The sequence below is a fragment of the Pollicipes pollicipes genome, unplaced genomic scaffold, assembly GCF_011947565.3.
Source record: "Pollicipes pollicipes isolate AB1234 unplaced genomic scaffold, Ppol_2.1 Scaffold_4881;HRSCAF=5763_pilon_pilon_pilon, whole genome shotgun sequence".
NCBI lineage: Eukaryota > Metazoa > Arthropoda > Thecostraca > Pollicipedomorpha > Pollicipedidae > Pollicipes > Pollicipes pollicipes.
Genome location: NW_023596576.1, coordinates 27,884,397 through 27,901,839, shown reverse-complemented (window position 1 = coordinate 27,901,839; position 17,443 = coordinate 27,884,397). Strand labels below are relative to the sequence as shown.

Below are 17,443 nucleotides of genomic sequence, written 5' to 3'. Positions count from 1 at the left end.
TTTCTCTGCAATTTTTTTTAGCGAGACAAAAAAGAAATCAGGGGACTATTTTTAAGTTTTACGGTGTAGCTAGTGATAATGGACCCGTTTACGGTGTAGCTAGTGATAATGGACCCGTTTCACGATTAATCAACTTCATCAAAGCGAGCGTTGTGACAGGACAAGGACGTTACAAATACCGCAGTTTTTCCACAACCTTTTAGTGTAAACTAAAAATTTTGAAATTGAGACAGCTTTTCCTCCCTTGTCCATACTTCAAGTCGACTTCGCTAGTCGAGGAAAATCTAAAGACACCCGGGTTATCCTTTGGCAATGTCTTAAAAGGATCCTGGATCCCATAAGATCATTCGGTAACGTTTCAGTCTGGATCCTATACCCCTTCCCAGATCCGTTGTTTACATTCAGATCATATGTGCTCCTTGCATCAGTTCCGGAACACCTCATCATCATTGTCATCAGCGGCATGTACCTTCTATCATCACGTGTCTGCTATGCTCTCCATCATCCTCCTGTCATCATGCTTTTGTCTTCATTATTTGTCCACGTTTTTCCCTAAGAATGGGGCGCTTTAAACTCTTCAAAACACATTCAGCTTTGTCGGAAGGAAATACCGTGGCAATCTGCCACGAACAGCACAGCAACAAACGATTTACCTCGCTTAGTCGTCATGGTTTAGCATCCGCGATCACGAGGCGTCGCTAATCTGCAATTCACATTCACCTCTATCCCCAACATTCAACCCTCATGCGAAGGCCATGCCGTTTACGTACCTCCTAGTGTAATGCACTGAATGCTTTAGAAGTGTTTTCGTCACCAACGCTGCACACACGAACATATCGAACGGCGTGACATCCCCACCTCGGACTTTAAATACAGGACATGTGGGCTGCCTTACATTCTCTCCCCGTCATCGGTGATCGCGCGGTAGCCGCCGCCATCGGTGATAGCACAGTCGCCGTCGTCATCAGAGGCAGCATTGTCGCCGCCGTCATCAGAGGTAGCACAGTCGCCGCCGCCATCAGTTGTAGTACAGTAGCCGCCGTCATCAGAGGTAGCACAGTCGCCGCCGTCATCAGAGGTAGCACAGTCGGCGCCGCCATCAGCTGTAGTACAGTAGCCGCCGTCATCAGAGGTAGCGCAATCGCCGCCGTCATCAGAGGTAGCACAGTCGCCGCCGTCATCAGAGGTAGCACAGTCGCCGCCGTCATCAGAGGTAGCACAGTCGCCGCCGCCATCAGTTATAGTACAGAAGCCGCCGTCATCAGAGATAGCACAGTCGCCACCGTCATCAGAGGTAGCACAGTCGCCGCCGCCATCAGTTGTAGTACAGTAGTCGCCGTCATCAGAGGTGGCGCAATCGCCGCCGTCATCGGCGAACGCACAGTCGCCACCGTCATCAGAGGAAGCACAGTCACCGTGTTGTCTCACTGGTCAACTTCTGCTTTTACCTTGAGCAAGCCTATCAGAAGAGACGGCAACAACGCAAGTTGTCCTCGTTTTACCCTACGCACTAGGTCAACGGCATCATTTTAAGATATAACCTAGGTGAAATGTGTTACGCACGTTTCACACGCACTCGGGGTCCGGATGAATACGTCGCGCTCGCATGGGGATCAATTTGACCCTATAAGATCTAAAAAACTAAGGCAGCTTGGGACACCAAATTCACGGACCAGGTAGACTTGTGCGTGCAATCCCTTTTGTCAATATTTGAGGTCCTTAGGTCTTGAAATTCTGGACAATTAAGTTAAAACAAGGCCAAACTTTACCTTCCTGTCCAAAGTGCCCCCGGACCTTCTCGTGCGACCGCCTTCAACCTAGAAACCTGCCCGAAGCAAAATGTAAGTGGTGTTAGTTTCAGGTCAACGACCTTGTTTGCCCTTAATAAGGTCATTGTGACCAACCACTTGCGATATGTTTTGATTCTTAAATTGCACAGCTTCACGAATTAAGCTAAGCGGTATGCACCTAAGAACAAATGGCCGATCTGGGTGATTTCATGTCCGTGGCCTCTGACCTATAAGAAAACCAAGGCTCAGTCTGACACTCCGTTGTCGCACCAGATTGAGCGACTCACTTGGAATTGCCTTCGCTGACAGCCACGGCCTGACTTTGACCTGCCATATGTCAACGACCTTACAAGGTGCATCTAGTTTTGAATACCAAAATATGCGCTATTCAACCGCCTACAACTATGCAAAGTTTTATGCGGCTGCGCCACGGAAATTTCTCTGCAAAACCTTCGAGGAGGGACAAATTGCCCTCCCCCACCTGAGTGCGCGTTGAAATGTACTACTCCATGCTTGAATTTTTGTTCAGCAATGCGCAATCGTCAAAGCTGTTGACCCCTCCACTCCGTGGAAAGTGGCGGAGCTGCCTAAGCTGCCCATGATTCAGTCGACGAATGCTCATCACCAAAAATATGATAATGTTTCAACTAGATTTTACAAAAGGTTTTGGGTATCAGAAATAATTATGTGGTAAGATTCTTAGTATAATTGGACAAATAAAAGCCCGTTGGAGCACCACGACCACTAACTGATGTTTGGTCTTCTACGGTGCGACGCATGTGCGTCGATTTTTTGCCAAACTAATTAAAGCCCGGCCCACGGTACGAAATGTTTGCATGAATTGTTCCAGTTGTAGTCCATATATTCTGTTGCATGTGGGCAACAACATGACCTTTGACATCACCTTATCATTGCCTAGGCTGATGAGCACACACAAAGCATGGTCACCTTTTTCCAATTTACGGTGGTGCAACGATGATTTACGTTGATAAATATATGGACAAATAAATGGATGCATATGTATATATATATATATATATATATATATATATATATATATATATATATATATATATTATCTACCAGCCTTTCGGGCTTTAACGGTGGCATCTTTGCATCAAGCTATTTTGTTTGATTGCAGTCAAACTACCCTTCATGACGGCTGTCGTGATTGCTATATGTGCGTAGAATCTCATAATGAGCACTGTGTTGCTTGTCGTGCAGAAGCACGTCGCGTAATTTTGATCACCATATTGAATCAACATCGCCAACAGTGACAGGTGAAGTGTGCGACATCTAACAGTGGCTGTTTTAGGCCCACCAGGGTGGCTTGTGACCTAGGCTAATAGGAGGAGGGGTGGTCGCTTATTCATTATTCATCTCTTGACGTCGTGGACCTTGACGAAAATATATGACCGCTTGATAATGAAGCTATTATTGGGTTTAAGGCAATGGAATGGTGGGAAAGCTGCATGTACGTGGACATGACATATACAGCGCGGGTACCGCCACAATACATGTGAGAACATAACACAGCAGCGTAGCAGTTAGTCATCGCTCGGCTGGTGCGCTTGTTTACGGTCCTAGTTTTTCGGTGCCCAGTTATTAGTAAAAAAATATAAATGAAGCATCATCATCTGCAAAACGCTGTCATCAGGCGTTGAGGACCTCATGTGGCGGTACGTGAGACGAGAACGATGCGATCGGTTTGCAAACACTCGTTTGAAATAAGTGCGTAACGGGGCGATTTTGGCCCATCGGTGGGTCAGAATGGCCCAGTTAGTCTATATCAAAGTGGAGCGCACAAACGTGGCCCAGCTAGTAGTCTTGTCAAGTGCTTCTGCTGTGGTCAGGGAGGTCCTTGCTTTACGAAAGCTGAAACAAGACATTTCGGTGCATTTATCAGAGGAGTGAGATCAAATCTATTGGACGGCATTCAACAATCGAGAGTACTTATCACAATCAATCAATGCTTGTACATCGTCATAAATCGAGATCCCTTGGCCAATGGAAGTCAACGTTAGCAGCCCTGTGAGAAAACTAGCCAATGCAAGAGTCTCTAATGGCGATGGACGCCTACTCCTTAGCTTCCACAGCAGCCGATGCATCTGAGTAACCCCTAACCTCCATCCAGCAACCTCTAGCAGTTAAAAAATGTATCCTCTGCCTCCATACCCTGTGTTCGACGTTAGTTTTTAGCAGTAACTCCTCTAGCTAACGTGACAGTCAATCTGACACAGTGACCGCCTCTCCTGCCCCTCCGGCGGCCTCTAACGACGACGGCCCGGCGTTCCTCTCCCAACACCCCCGCAGCCTGTCGCTAACGAGGGTGTGTTGCGGCGCCGCCCGCGGCCCCCTCGCATCCGACACCAACATCGGGCGTCTCCGGCCGCCGGCGGCGTGTCGCCGAGCTCGGCGCGCGCCGCCGCCGACCGGGCGACGGCACCGACGCGTCGCAGGTGAGTCGTCGGCCGTCGGCGGCGGTGCCAGCGTCGCTCGTCGGCGCGCGAGAGTGACGCGTTCCGGTCCACAGGCGGCGGCGGAGCCAGGTGAGTCGAACGGCCGCCGCCCCGTGCGGTGGCCCTGTCTTTGGTGGGAGGGTCGGCGTCTGGGTCGTGACGCACACTGGGGATATCGGTGTAAGTCTTTGGAGCAGCAGAGATGGAGCTATCTGAAGGTGACACGGAGGTGCATTGGTGTTTGGAGCCAGGTCTCCCTGAGCGACGCGATGGAGCTATTTGAAGGTGACACGGAGGTGCGTTAGTGTTTGGAGCCAGGTCTCCCTGAGCGACGCGATGGAGCTATTTGAAGGTGACACGGGGGTGCATTGGTGTTTGGAGCCAGGTCTCCCTAAGCGAAGCTTGAAACACTCGGAGGAGGGGGCGCCCGGCCCCTCTAGAGTTTGGAGTGTTTCTCCCCGTTTAAAAGTAGTAGCTGGCCGTGTAGCCAGCTTAGCGTTGTGATTGAGGCCTCTGATGGCTTCATGATGCCTCGGTCAGGGCTGCTACGTCCAAGACCTTTGGGTTCTACTTGGTAGTGTGCTATTTTTCTGTCCTACCTGCGCAGAGGTGAATACGGACTGCCTGAACAGCATGCCTGGCGAAACGACCAGATGCGCTGGCGGCGATAATTTTGTTGGCAACAAACACCTTTTCTTTTGCCTTCTTATGGATATGACCTCACGCGGGCTACCAGCCAGCAACACTAAAAATGTCGCACAGCTCAGCGAGTAGTGGCTTGTTTGACTTGCCTGGCCAGTCTGCCATACGAAGTGGAGCAGCGTCGTCTCCCCGACTCTTTGGCAACAGCAGCCAGTAGGCGCAGTAAGCATGGACGGTGCGGGATAGTGAATGCTACCATTGCTGATTGGATGCAACCGCATTACAAAAGTTTGCTCAACGACACCTGTAGCGATGAATCATTAGAAAGGCCATTGTCAGCGCTGAATCACGTATGTGATGTTCAAGTGGTAGACCTCTTTTACACTTCAAACGTGGAGAACCTGGCCTGTACGGTGAAAGCCCGACTATTTTTTTGTGCTTAGCACTAAGCGCCTGTGAAATTCTATATGATTCACAGCCAATCTACACGCTCCTCAAACTTTGAATGTAAAATAACCAACGCTCTGGTGTTCGGGTGGTGTGGTAGTTTGAGCGTCAGTCTCTGCATAGTGATCTCGGCACACAGCAGTCAAGTGGGTTCGAATCACACCAGAAGTGTCGCGATGCCCGACAAGAAGAATGTAGCTCTTTTACGGGGCAGCCGTGCAGTTTGTGACATTGCGTAGGGTGTCCAAATGCCAGCAATATGTATTTTGCTACCAGCCTGAGGCAGATTATCTTATAGCTAGGCCATTTGGTTTAAGTGGCAGGTGCCACTGCAGCATGCTTTACTCAACAGAGGTACACCCCCAAATTAATTCGAGCAAACAACTCATGCGGTTAGATAAAAAAAATCATCACTGTAGTCTTTGACCGGTGGAGGTAGAGACGTCACCCTGACATATGGTCTTTGACCGGTGGAGGTAGAGACGTCACCCTGACATATGGTCTTTGACCGGTGGAGGTAGAGACGTCACCCTGACATATGTTCATCGAAAATAATCGTGTATTGCGATTAAGTACTGAACCATGACGGCAAGTGCACAGCTTTAAGTACTGAGCAGCCATAGTTATGACATGTTGAATAATATAGTCCCCACAGCTTAGTCACAAGCACAAATCACACCACGGCATCCAACTGTAAAGCGTCCAACCTTGAACAGGTAAGTAGATGCGTCTCATAAGTTTCGTGAAGTGAGCAAAGTATTATATCGGAAATTCTAACAAGAGAAAATGGCATCTTTCGTCTATGCCTATATATACACACACACACATATATATATATATATATATATATATATATATATATATATATATATGTATATATATATGTGTGTGTGTGTGTGTGTGTGTGTGTGTGTGTGTGTGTGTGTTGTGTGTGTGTGTGTGTGTGTGTGTGTGTGTGTGTGTGTGTGTGTGTGTGTGTGTATGTGTGTATGTAAATGGGTCTATGTATGCGTATTCAACATGCCCTTGTCCGCATCATTGCACGCAGAATATAACCAGAAACGTTTGAGCATCTTTACGATACCTTCCGTGGTTTGCCAATGTGTTTTCCTTCATGTAACCAACTTTTCATAGGCATGCTTCACAGCCAATTATTTCAAATCTTAATTGCTATTTGTCGTCGCGCAGAAATGTCAAGATAATATGAGTCACAGTCCATCACAACGGCTGTCGTGCTGAGCCCAGCCAATTATGCGGCCGTCTAGAATCTAATAAAACCCTTTCAATTAGTCAGTGCTCAGTAAGTCAAGCACGTCACGCACACAAGCAACAAACAATACAATAGCGGAGGTCGGAATACTTGGTGAAGCGGGATGTCTCAGCCACAGTCAATATTTTCATACGTCATATATAAAGCTCTGCTTGGGCTGCGTTTTTATGTTGTCGGCCTTAGACATAACATTTCCGGCAAGCTAACTGCGTTTTCCGGTAAGTCGGATGCATTAGCTTCATAGCGCTCAGACGTGCAGAACGCTACCAGCGAAAGACGCCATTCTCTCTTGTCAGGATTTTAAATGTAATACTGTGCTCACTTCACGAAACCTTCTTCTTCAGTTATCAAACGCTTCTATTTATGGGTCCAAGTTTATATATATATATATATATATATATATATATATATATTGATTAATTAACGGCGCTGATGTAAGGTGCGGCGCAAAAGTAGCGACGCGTGGCGAAAGGTAGGATCACAAATTAGCACGTGTGTTGCTGTTGCCGCTGTACTCTGATTGCAAAAACAATAGTGTCTTCTGAGCAGCGCACAGATTGCTCTTGCACCATATGACATTGTTGCCTGGGTAGAAGACTTTGCTGTTTTCCTGATGTTCCTTCGATGAGAATGGCCAGAGGCCATGATTGCGGTTCGAGTTTCTCCGATCCAGCGACCTAATATAACATGGATGGGAGCATGATAAGATGGACCTCTCCAGACTGTCACAGTTGGCACAGCACTGTTTCACACCGCCGTCGCAGTTGGCACAGATGACAAGCCACAAGTGTATGGTCTTATCCCGCCACCAGCATGAAGCGTGGGCCGAAACCGACCACACCCTCTGACCCCTGGCTTCGACATGACGACCGTTCAGCCACCATCGACAGCCGTCGCAGCGTGACGCTTGTTCCGTGACGCTTGTGGCAGTTTGTGGTGACGATTATCCTGCGACTGCCGCTGACAAACTGGGACCGGGGTACGTGAGCTACTGCGCCTTACTGCTGGGCAAGGGGGAGGGAGCGGTCGACCGCACCACCTGATGGAAGACCAGCTCGTACTGACCACCCAGGCAACTTATGCCGCCAGAGCTGTTGCCAGCACGATGTGGAAGCTTCCGCAGCTTTTGAGGTTTGGTTACGTCATTTTTCAGGCCTAGCTTTGCCTGACTTGTAACATTGGTAGTCCTGCGAGCCCAAAGCAGAGTGAAATGCCTGTTGACGGCCAAAAACAGACGACTGTTGTTTATACAGCGCGAGAACACAGCGTCAGTTTTTGACAGGCATCATGAAATTTATGCCTGGGATATGTCAGCAGAGTTCAGAACATTATCTTTTGATTTGAAATGTGGCTGTAGAATGCAGCGGGACCTTGCATACAAATGATTTAAGATTCACGTCATAAACAAGTGAGCAGTGAGGTCGGGGTCGGCATTGACACTGAGGTTGTAAGAGCACCGCTTTGAACCATCACTGATCTTAGGTCGATATTTTCCAGCTCAAATGGGGTCAAACATGCCTGTCCGGCTTGACGCAGGCTTTCATGATAAATGGGAACCACCAGAGTTAGAGCAGAACATCTTACTGGACAGATGAGCACCGAACAGAAACATGTCATGCAAGATTTCATGGCCGCAGGTCAACATTTCGCAGGCCACAAGCGTCGGCGGGTGTTGCCCAGGCTGGTCAGGCAAGCGGCCAGACGGCCTGACTCTGACTGCACAGGTGACTGCCGCTCTGTAAATGAGTTGACTTTCAGGCAGGCAAAAATCGCGCCAAGACATGCGCTTTGGCACCGGAGATATTCACAACAGCTTGGGGGGAGGGGGCGGCCGGATTTTCCCCTTCCCGTGCAGTGCACATGTTATGTATAAAACATGTCCAATGAGACAGAATTCTTGAGGCCGATGGAATTAGCGCGTAAAATCTCAGCTAACACAAGATCAACATTTGTGGCTATTTAAGCCTAGGTGAGAATATGGACATTGGACCTTTCATGCGGCAAGTTGGGGGGGGGGGGGGGGGGGCTATCGAGATTTGTAAGCAATTTCTTTCTACGAACCGCAATAATCGTATTGCTAGCCTGGAAAATTGGGAGGTATGGGTCCTCCTGTTCCCCGTGGCGGAGCCAATGTATATAAGTGCAATCACCTCCATTGAAATAAGTAGCTTGTCCTCGGCATCCAATGGGACACTGATATCACCTATCTTTTTCCGAGCACTTTGTTAAAATTGGAAACATATCGGCCTGGACGCAGCATATTTTTACTGAGGTGAAGCCGAGCACCCAGTCGATGACCGCCACTGAATTATGATTAAGCGGTCGTCCAATTTGGGACACGGGCGTTCCGACCTATAATCTAGCCAAACTTCGTTTCTTGAATGAGGCTGCATACAATTTTCATTGGCAATAATCCCAGGCCATTTAAACTTAATGGCAGATATCCAGTAACCAAATTCTTCAAGTCGCGCATAGACGGCTGCACGATAGCGCGGTATTTGTGGCTTCGACAGTCCCACCGACTCTGGCCGACAGGGGCTACGGCACGTCACGTCACTCATGTGCGGTTGTTTGTGACTTCCGCGGTCCCGCCGGCTCTGGCCGACACGAGCCACGGCACGTCACTCATGTGCGGTGTTTGTGACTTCCGCGGTCCCACCGGCTCTGGCCGACAGGAGCCACGGCACGTCACGTCACTCATGTGCGGTGTTTGTGACTTCCGCGGTCCCACCGGCTCTGGCCGACAGGAGCCACGGCACGTCACGTCACTCATGTGCGGTGTTTGTGACTTCCGCGTTTCCACCGGCTCTGGCGGATAGGAGCCACGGCACGTCACGTCACGCCAGGGTCCTGTCCCCACACAGTGTACACGTCCAGTCCATCGGCGTCTCTTCTGCCGCTACCGCTCTTGACGCTACCAGGGACTTCACGTGGACTTCAGGCTCTGTTTTATCGCACTTCAGATTGGGGTCGGTTTTGTCTGTGCTTGTGTCGGCACCATTAGCAGGAATGACGTGATCGCCTGAGGCGGCCGTATCAGAGTGTGTCGGAAGCGCATGTCTGGCAGCCCAAGTTTGTCTCTGAGTCTATTTTTGTACTTGAATCGGCGGACAGCCGCCAAGAAAATCGGGCTGAGACAGGGGCAGCCTTGACATTGCACTGAGCTAAACGACGGCAAAGCCTGAAAAGTATTTCTGCAAACATTGCCTTCTGAACTAGAATTACTCCATTGGAGTGCTGACGTCAGCGGCTTAGAAATGAGCTATGCTTAGCAAGGGCTCTGGTCCCAAAGCCACCCAAGTAAAACATTTGCACGACTTTCCTTTAGAACCCTTCTTTGCGTGCGGCATGCAGCTAAGTCAGTGCTGGAAAAGCGTGGCCGATGAGTCCAGCCGGCCTGAAAGCTCTGTTTTACGGTGACATACCCTACTGTCCGTGACAGGGGGGGGGGGAGGGGGGGCGTTCATAATCTATGAGTGGGTTTAATGGTAGATATATGTGTGTGCGTGCAGAGCGCGGGTGTGGCAGCTCTTACCGAGCAGGCCCACGAGAGTCCTCGCATGCTGCGGTGCAGAGCGCGGGTGTGGCAGCTCTTACCGAGCAGGCCCACGAGAGTCCTCGCATGCTGCGGTGCTGTTCTGGTATAGCCGTGATCGCGACCCAACGCGCCGACGCACAGGACGGAAGGACCCCGGGGCAGGACTGAACTGCGAGGGGCTTAGCGGAGCGGGGACTTACGCGCTCCGGACGAGGTGAGGTCAATGGGCTACTGGGACCAGAGGACTTAACAGATTCGGAAAATCCACGAGTGCCCATGTCGAGTGGGTAGGGAAATGGTTTGACTACATAAATAAAAATTACGGGTTTGGGGACAGGAATGGATGAGATGTTTACAAGCTGCGCTTGGCTGTTGCTGGTGCTCGGTTTAATTATAACAGCTCCTTTTGCACTACTTCTGCCAGCATAAACGCAAAAAAGTTAGTTCAGATGTAAACTTTGGTAAAACTCTTCGATAATTTATAACTTAATCGCCGTAACAAATGCAAGAGGATGGGTAGTGGGCGTGTGCAACTTATTACCAATGAACAGGAGGTGGGCCTGTTAAAAAAACAAAACAAAACTCATGGGCGTAAAGAGTAAGTCGGGCAAAAAAGTCTTATCTGCGAAGGCGTCTAACTAAAACACTGGGGTTAAAAATAGCTTTGCAACCAGGCAAGTTCTTAAATGACTGAGCAAGGCAAACCGACAAGCAGAGTTAGTAGGGCCTTACCGCTTGGGGAAATTCAACCTGTCATGAAACCTTTGCCAGCAGTCTGTGTGATGCATTGCAGTTTTGTTGAATGACGCTTACCAATAAAGCTTTCCGACGTGAATGGTTGTGATAAAATTTGAGACCCTTGCGTGCTGGGCCTGTCGTTTTAGACCAGGCTCCACCTCTAAGGGAGCCCCGGACTGAGGTAGTCAGCCCGCAATTCACGACGGGCTGTGAACGGTCGCGGCTTATTGTGCGCCTCTTGAGGTTTCAGGTTCTGTATCTTTCAGATACATATATTTTCAGTGCAAGGAAAAACATCAACCACTGCCTGATCACATGGCCTTGCCACTGACCATTGGCGTATTTTGTTGTGGATAGAGCACATTCGTTGTCACACAACAGTCTTAAACTTGACATAAATGTGACAGAATCTTCAGAGCGAACTGGCTGAGCTCGAGCATTTCGTGACGTGCTTCAGAGCGCCGGAAATCTGTAGACACAATGACCTAGTGACATTTCCGATGAGGTCTTCAGAATCGGACCTAGTATTTAAGATCCAAAACTTCTGTAGTCAGCCTCCTTAATTTAAGAGTTAATACTTCAGGTAAGCCCCAGATGTTATGCGCATCTGGAGATCGTTGCAGCGTTTCAAAAGCCTCAATGAAATAGCAGAGATTTTGGAGACATATGCATCCTAATTCCATTTCATACTTGGATACATTTCTCAGGTAAAACTTGATAAGAAACCACCTAGCGTAGAAGTGTAAATGGCTTCATTTGTGTGAAAGGTTCGCCGGGCTTAGGGTTTTGCACGTTCTTATCTAGCAAGGATTTCGGACCGCATCATATGAGAAACCAAACGAAACTGCGCACCCCAATAAAGTTTGCAACAAACGCAGATTGACGGAAATATTTTAATTATGCTGCGCCAAATGTCGCCTGCTTGGGTTTGTGCGTCATAACGCTGGGGCATGCAGACTGTTGTGGCTTTGCTGGTGCATCCATCACGCATCCGCCCACTGCAAGACCGGCGGGAAATTCACTGAACCTTTATGGCTGGCACCTGAATGTTGAAAATGGCCACAGGATAATGCTCGCATGACTTGCGGCAATATTACATCTGTCTGAATGATGCAAATGCAAAGTGGCAGTTTGGCGTGCGCTATAATGGACAGGCCTGCAGTTTGTTTGATGAACTTGGCTCAAATTTCTTCGTCGACAAGAAGTTTCGCGTTGCTTGAAACTCTGATTGTGTGCATAATCCAAACAAGCCAAGTGTGCATTTTGCTATGCATTCCATGTACAAAAATGGGCGCAATTCAAATAACCGCATAATTTTCCACTGGTTTCGGTCCAGTCACTGGAATGAAGGATTCGGAAGAAATGGGAAGGAATGCAATGGAAGAAATGGAGACTTGAGACGATTGAAGCGGCTGCATATGACTGTTGAACATCGAGCTTGCCATTAATGAATGCACGGTCGTGGATGTGTGCGATATTGGACGGCGAATACTCACAGGCATTCGCATACACAGGTGAACGTCGGCATTATAGCCCACACGAATACAATGGAGGTCGGAGTGGGCAATGACCTCCCGGAGCCCGTAGGTAAAACATATAGAAAAGTGCAACGAGAGCCCAGACATAATGGGCACAGAGAGAGAGAGAGAGAGAGAGAGAGAGAGAGAGAGAGAGAGAGAGAGAGAGAGAGAGAGAGAGAGAGAGAGAGAGAGAGAGAGAGAGAGAGAGAGAGAGAGAGAGAGAGAGAGAGAGAGAGAGAGAGAGAGAGAGAGAGAGAGAGAGAGAGAGAGAGAGAGAGAGAGAGAGAGAGAGAGAGAGAGAGAGAGAGAGAGAGAGAGAGAGAGAGAGAGAGAGAGAGAGAGAGAGAGAGAGAGAGAGAGAGAGAGAGAGAGAGAGAGAGAGAGAGAGAGAGAGAGAGAGAGAGAGAGAGAGAGAGAAGAGAGAGAGAGAGAGAGAGAGAGAGAGAGAGAGAGAGAGAGAGAGAGAGAGAGAGAGAGAGAGAGAGAGAGAGAGAGAGAGAGAGAGAGAGAGAGAGAGAGAGAGAGAGAGAGAGAGAGAGAGAGAGAGAGGAGAGAGAGAGAGAGAGAGAGAGAGAGAGAGAGAGAGAGAGAGAGAGAGAGAGAGAGAGAGAGAGGAGAGAGAGAGAGAGAGAGAGAGAGAGAGAGAAGAGAGAGAGAGAGAGAGAGAGAGAGAGAGAGAGAGAGGAGAGAGAGAGAGAGAGAGAGAGAGAGAGAGAGAGAGAGAGAGAGAGAGAGAGAGAGAGAGAGAGAGAGAGAGAGAGAGAGAGAGAGAGAGAGAGGAGAGAGAGAGAGAGAGAGAGAGAGAGAGAGGAGAGAGAAGAGAGAGAGAGAGAGAGAGAGAGAGAGAGAGAGAGAGAGAGAGAGAGAGAGAGAGAGAGAGAGAGAGAGAGAGAGAGAGAGAGAGAGAGAGAGAGAGAGAGAGAAGAGAGAGAGAGAGAGAGAGAGAGAGAGAGAGAGAGAGAGAGAGAGAGAGAGAGAAGAGGAGAGAGAGAGAGAGAGAGAGAGAGAGGAGAGAGAGAGAGACGGCGCAGCAGGGAAGGGAGGAGGAGGAGGGGGAGGGGGGCAGAGGGGCAGAAGCTGTGACTAAAAAGAGCGAGTTTGCTGCTAAATACGTGGACATTTACTGCACAGATATTTGTGTACCGGTATCGTGTTGTGAGCTATTCAGTTGTCATTTCATACTCCCTACCTAACTGACCCACTCAGTTTAAATGTTGAATTTAACGTATTACCAAACTAACGCCCTCACGCGTTTTTAGATTACGATTATGTACACCACTGGGTTTCCGGAGCCAGGTGGGGCGGGGACAGAGGGGGTGGGAGAGAGAGAGGGAGAGAGAGAGAGGTGGGGTGGGGTGGGGGCTGCGTGTAAGCCTCGGCCTGAGCTTTTTATGTGGACTGATAGGGAGTCGATGCGACCTCTCTGGCGTTTCCAAAATGATAAAGTTAGAGCTTAGCAAAAAAAAACAACAACAAAAAACAACAAAAAACTATAGGGTTTCAACGAGATCACGTGATTTACACTAGTTTTTATTTTGTTAGTTCAATCATAAACCCAAGTAATCCGAAAAGGAAAAAAATTAATTGACGACCTCATGTCTAACCGGAGGTGTAACTCTGGCCTTAAGAAGAACTTTTTAAAAGTTTCACGTGAGTTCTTTCCACGGTATGCCGATTTCATGGCCCAGATCTCGTGTTAAAATCTTTAAAAAATGTTCGAGAACGGACTCCTGCTTGGTGACAGGTGCCTGCCAGGTACTGAAAGATGTAAGACTGTCCAACGATCCACCGGATCGGCGGGTGGAGGGGCGTCTCGCTGGCGTCTGGGCGGCTCCCCAGAGGGACCAGTGGAGTCCTGACTATCCACGAGAGGCCGGCGGTCGGCGGCGTGCCCCGAGTCCAAAGAGACCAACGATTGTTTCCAACGACTGGACAAACTACCTTTCCAAACGCTGGCTAATGCGGGTAAGTACTCGGCTTCACTGGATCCATCTGTGCGAGTGTTTCTGTGACCCCGCTGTGGCACGTATCGTCTGGCACCACCCCCCCTAGCTGCCGCCCGCGGTCGAACTCCCGACCGCGCGCGGGCCACCCTGCCGGCGCCGCCGACGGTCCCGCCACGCTGTCCCGCCGCGACCCCGGCCAGGCAGGCCGGCCCGCAGCGCACCGTCCGGACGCGCGGCCTCACTGCCCATCGCGCGGACGATGGGGGCTCCAGGCCCCAAGCCACCGTCAAGGCCCCACCGCCCATGGTGCGGGAGTGGCCCTGCCTCGCTGACTGCGGCTGTGACGCGCCCCGCCGCTGCTCTTAAAGGCGCAGCTGTCACCACGGATGATGCATGGTGCATCAGCCAGGTGGAGCTTTGTGTTTGGGGATCATGCCCTCACCATCTACTTGCATTCCAGCCCACTCGACGTTTGACTAAAATCACGAGATATCACTAAAAAGAAGGAATAAAAAAATATTAAACACATGCATGTTTGGGAAAAATCTGATCCACGTCAATTGATGGTTTCATGAGGCTTTGTCGACAGTCTCCAGATGCAAGGTATAGCAGTGGCCCGAGTCAAACAGCGGCCTAATCACCGATCTGCAATGGTGCCATGCTCGCAGACTTCCGCTGAGCCTCGGACCCAGCCTGGCTCAAACAACAGCGTTCGCGGTGGGGCGCTGCCGCCGTGACCGCTTCGATTGTGACGCTGGGGGTGGGGCGGGGTGGCGCGCTCCGGCCCGCAGCCGGGCCGCTCTGTGCGCTCGGCCGGTCCGTCGCGGCCACCTGGCGCATGGCGGGGCGTGTCGCCGCTGTGTTCGCCGCCGACCGGGCCAGATTTACAGCGGCTCGGCGCGACACGACACGGCCGCTAAGTGATGGCTGCTGAGACTTAATTCCCACCGGCTGATTAATGGGCGGCGGCGGCGGCGGCGACCACCGCACGGCCGGGCGTGATCACCGCGTGACGGTCCTGTGACAGCTCATTTTGCCCGGCCGCGTCGGTTCACGGTCGGGCCGGTCGCACGGGCGTCGAAACGGCCAGGAAGTCTCCCTGATCGTAAGCACCGCCATTGCGATGCGCGGCCGGGCGAACCACGGCCGGCTCGTTATGAACTGTCCGCCCAGCGACTTCATGCACGGTTCTGAAGGTATGCAACCTGGTGGCTAACTGTCAGCTCCACGCGCCGCCAATGTGCTGTGTGGGGTTTACGAGACTCGCCGGAAGCTCGCGCAGCTCATCAGCCACGCTCCCATTTCTGTCCGGAACCGGTCATTTGCCGCCCGTCTGCCGCGGCTGGGGCCGGCCTTGCGTGTTGGTTGCGGCGCGCGCGCGGCCTTCCGCCACGGCGGCGGCCCAACAGGCCATTTCCCGCGTGTCATTCATACATGACGTGTTGTATTAGCGGGGGCGCGCATTGTGCGGGGCCGCTGTCGGCGCCAGGCGGCAGCTCGTCACCGAGTGCGAGTCTCTGATTGCCCCGACGGCCGCCGCGGGCCCCACCTGGCCGACACGCGCCGCCGACCGCCGCTCCCTCCCTGCGGCCATGAGGCGGCCGCTGGCGGCGCTGGCGGCGGGCCGGTGCTTGGGAGAGGCCGCCGGGTGCGGACGTCGAGCAGCTGTGTAAGATGGCTATCTAAGACGTTGAGGGTGACAACAGTTGAATCGTGGAGGCGCCATTTCCAGTCAGGCCAGGAGGTTCCTAGATAGCTGATTTCGTCACAAAAGCCTGACTCTCCGCTCGCAAGTTGTCTGGCCCCGTGTCTTTCCACGCCTGGCACCTTTCTCACCAGCAGGTGAGCCGCGCGCCCACCGCCGCTGGCGTCCGCTGGCGTTCCCCTTGCGGCTGACAGCGGCGCCAGCGGCTGGCGGTGAGCACCGCTGGCCGGCGGCGAGCGCCGCGGGCAGGACGGCCGATCGTTCGCGTGGCGTGACCGGCGCACATCCGTCTGGCGCCCCGGTGGCCGGTGCTGGTCGACTGCAGCCCACCCGGCGACGGCCACTCACCGCCCGCCGCCCGCTCAGCCACGTAAGGTCACGCCCGAGGTCACACGAGGTTACCGAAGGTCACTTGGCGACGACCAATCACGTGCGCCGCTCGCTCAGTCGCGGAGCCTCACCCGAGGTCATCAAGTTTACGGAGGTTACCCAGTGACGACCGCTCACCGCATGCTGACAACCCAGCCGCGTAAGATCACGCACGAGGTCACCCGAGATCACCGCTCGCGGCAACAACTGCGGTCAACCCAGCCTTAGGCACAGAAACTGCATTAAACGCCTGCTCTGAAGTCTTGCCTGTGATGTCTTGTCAGTCTTGTCAGTGAGACCTCGAGAGGTTTTTCACTTGCACGAGGAAGAAAGAACACATGGTAGGCGGAGTATTGGCGGCTGTCACACCACGCATGAAAAGACCCGAGTCAGAGTATTAAATTATCAGGCGCTGAATGATGGACTCAATTTTACTTCGTGCTGTCGGCTGTTTGCCAAGGCGGCAAGGTGGGTCCATAATCGATAGCCTTACACTGCATCTAGCATTTCTGGTGATGTTGTCTTTCTTACACAAAAATGCGGTGTTTGCTCGGTTTTGTGCCAACGTGCTTGTTTCTCGGCAGCGGCATTTTCTTAGACAAGACGAATGTCCGTTGCTCCACGATCGTTTAACTTAATAAGCTTGATTGAAGTTCTGCTCTAATTTAATAATGGCACTTGCCGCACTACACCTGATTCAGAGCACGATTTATGGCGATCCGAAAGTCGCGAAACGAAATGCCCGGATACAGGTTTTTGTTTTTAGATCGTGGAAGACGCAGATCTTATTTTGCTACTCTCAGAAAACAAGTTATCCCGGGTTAAAAGACTGGTAAAGAAAAACGTTGTTCCCTCACTACCCTCCCCTCTACTCTCCTCTCCTCTCCTCTCCTCTCCTCTCCTCTCCTCTCCTCTCCTCTCCTCTCCTCTCCTCTCCTCTCCTCTCCTCTCCTCTCTCCTTCCTCTCCTCTCCTCTCCTCTCCTCTCCTCTCCTCTCCTCTCCTCTCCTCTCCTCTCCT

General features: G+C 51.3%; 1 protein-coding gene across 1 annotated transcript in view; it reads left to right on the top strand.

Moving 5' to 3' along the window:
- The first annotated feature begins 4,260 nt into the window (after positions 1-4,260).
- Positions 4,261-17,443, top strand: part of LOC119100203 (discoidin domain-containing receptor 2) — a 42,850-nt gene continuing 29,667 nt past the window's right edge. The window contains exon 1 of the mRNA XM_037223312.1: positions 4,261-4,339. The gene's annotated coding sequence lies outside the window, so the exon portion shown is untranslated. The remainder of the gene's footprint in view (positions 4,340-17,443) is intronic.